Source organism: Frankliniella occidentalis, unplaced genomic scaffold (assembly GCF_000697945.3).
Source record: "Frankliniella occidentalis isolate FOCC.00 unplaced genomic scaffold, Focc_3.1 Scaffold65, whole genome shotgun sequence".
Lineage (NCBI taxonomy): Eukaryota > Metazoa > Arthropoda > Insecta > Thysanoptera > Thripidae > Frankliniella > Frankliniella occidentalis.
Window position 1 is genome coordinate 1,136,310 of NW_026267195.1, and position 2,423 is coordinate 1,138,732.

At 42.7% G+C, this 2,423-nt stretch overlaps 1 protein-coding gene across 2 annotated transcripts in view; it reads right to left on the reverse strand.

The window, feature by feature from the left end:
- Positions 1 to 1,289: 1,289 nt before the first annotated feature.
- The window catches only part of LOC113207102 (uncharacterized), an 18,925-nt gene continuing 17,791 nt past the window's right edge, over positions 1,290 to 2,423 (reverse strand). Inside the window, exons 7-8 of one of the 2 annotated variants that reach the window (XM_052268203.1) lie at positions 2,177 to 2,234; positions 1,290 to 2,086 (exon numbers count right to left, since the gene is read on the reverse strand). The gene's annotated coding sequence lies outside the window, so the exon portion shown is untranslated. Of the gene's footprint in view, positions 2,087 to 2,167; positions 2,235 to 2,423 lie in introns of those variants that run through there. The other variant, XM_052268205.1, reaches the window with a different exon arrangement.

Here is a 2,423-nt window from a genome sequence, read left to right on the forward strand (position 1 = left end):
AGCCTGGCCTTTCGACTTTTGTGTCCAAAAAACGCTCGTTTTTATTACCTGAAAAAGGGTTTTTCACTCATATCTTCAAAACCATCGGTCTATCAGAAAAAAATAATAAAATGAAATCGTCTTGTCTTGTCGAGATGCATCGAAATCATCTTCTGTTGTCATATCCGTCCGACCAAAGTTTGGGAGATATGGTCAAAAATCGCAATTTTAGGCTGTTTTTGGACATCAAAAGTCGAAAGGCCAGGCTGAAGACGATGGCGCAGCGGGTTCAAACTTCGTGGGTACTTACTTGGATGTATTCCGCACCTTTTAAGAGATAGCCGTTTCCCGGATGACCCCTAAGCTGACCTCTGGAGGTCAAAAAGTGGTGTTTTAGCCCTGCAGACCTAACTTTAGGCCCTTTGCAGGAGCCTAAGGGCCTCCGATGGTTCCAAATCGACCCTGCAGCTAGTCTTAGATTATATTGAAGTACAATAATCCATGTCGACTTTTAAGATCCCATATTTTCACTCCACCCTACTAAACAGGCCCTGTCGTTTATTAACGGGATTGCTCAGGATTGCTAAGATTGCTGGGGATTGCTAAAGATTGCTGAGGATTGCTACAGATTTTCGCTAGATTGCCTGGATTTTTTTGGATTGCCGCGGATTTTGAAGATTGCCGTGGATTTTGAAGATTGCCTGGAATTTTCCAATATTTCGCGGATTGCCGTGGATTTTTAAAGGTTGCAATCGGATTGCTAGGCGGGTGTACACCGGATTGCCGGAGTTGAGGCCCCCTCGGGTCGTTCGCCACCGCGCAAGCGAGTTGCTTTTAAGTTTCATTCTTTCTTTGAGCTGCTTCAGTCTCGTGTAGTGGTGTCCTATGATCGGTCGCTCGGCGCCGATGGGTGCCCATCGGCCGAGCGAGAGAGACGGAGCTAGTGGCCAGCTAGCGCGTGCGAGAGAGGCGGCAGACAGGTAAGGTGGAGTGAGGGGTTGAACGACCATTGGACATCACCGGTCTCGACGATGGATTTGCCCCGGATGTGGTATGAGGAAAGCATTGATTTGTTCCCGGTTCAGGTCAGAGAAGTATTTTGGCAAGCTGCGACGCGTTACGGAGGGTATCAGCTTCGAGGTGCGCATTATTTTGTAATGAGTATAAGGGGAAAGATGAGTATACGCGAAAGCTTGTGTTTTCGACCTATGAATGTTATTGTGCGAAATGTTGCGCACTGTGCGAAAATAAAGCCCTCACCTCGAGGGCATAAATGAGCTTTATTAAATTATGGAACAGTGCAGAATTAATTTGAGACCTTTTTGCCCTTTGGGAAAATAAATTACGCACGGGTGCTAAATGTTTTGCACCAGAAGAAATTTGCACAGCATAGTGCGATTAAATAAAATTTAATTTAATTCTCCATGCCAACCCTGACATTAAGCTACCATCTTATCCCCCTCATCAATATTTTGAGATAGCTTTAATAAGGCAATATCAAATAAAGACAGTGATAGATGATATGGTGACTAAAATGAAGATGATGTATGTGAAATTTCAATAGAAGCACACCTTCGCGTTCTACTAATCATGCAGCTCTTCTACATTAATAACTGGTGGAGCAGACGAGACTTTAGAACTATTTGTTGATGTGATAGGTTGGGCTGAAGGACCAGTAGAGACCTTACAATTATGTAAAGGTGTGACAGGCTTGACTGGTATGGAAGGGGCTTTGGGGTCATCAACATCCTCTTCATCTTCATCTTTATCGTAGTCATCATACTCACTATCACTGTCACTATCTCCATTAGCAGTAAACTTCATTTTAGAGTAATCAATATAGTCGACCTTATCAAGTCCAGAGCACAATTCCCAGTCTTGGTGGATTAACTTTTCAATTTTATTTACAACTTTTCACCATATTTCAGGGGTCACACTTTCAATGTATGCCATTTCTCCAGACACTTTTCCTCTGTAAAGAATATGCATATCATAATGCCTTTGAAGAAGAGCCCAGATTAATTCTATGGGGTTGTACTGGCAGAGGTACGGCGGTAGTCTTAGGACTATATGCCCTCTCTTAGTCGCTTCTTCATTTGCCAAATATCTACAAATAAGAAAATGTGAAGAATAATTCTTCAAAACATACATCAGTAAAGTTTGAATAAAAGCGGATCATGCATTTAAATATGAATACCTTCTTCGCTGTCTGTGAATTTTAGCCAAGGCATATAATTTAACCTTAAGCATTGATTCTGTGAAAGGCACATTGTGCTGTCTCAACCATTCTGCAATTTCATGTTTACTCCAGCCACTGGTTGCTTTAGGATTGGCGGCGTGCAAAAATTACGTAATACGTTTAGGGGGGGGGGGAGGGTCTTCCGGGCCTAAAATTTAACATACTCGAACCATTTGTCGGGGTCTTCTTACTTTAAAATTAGGGA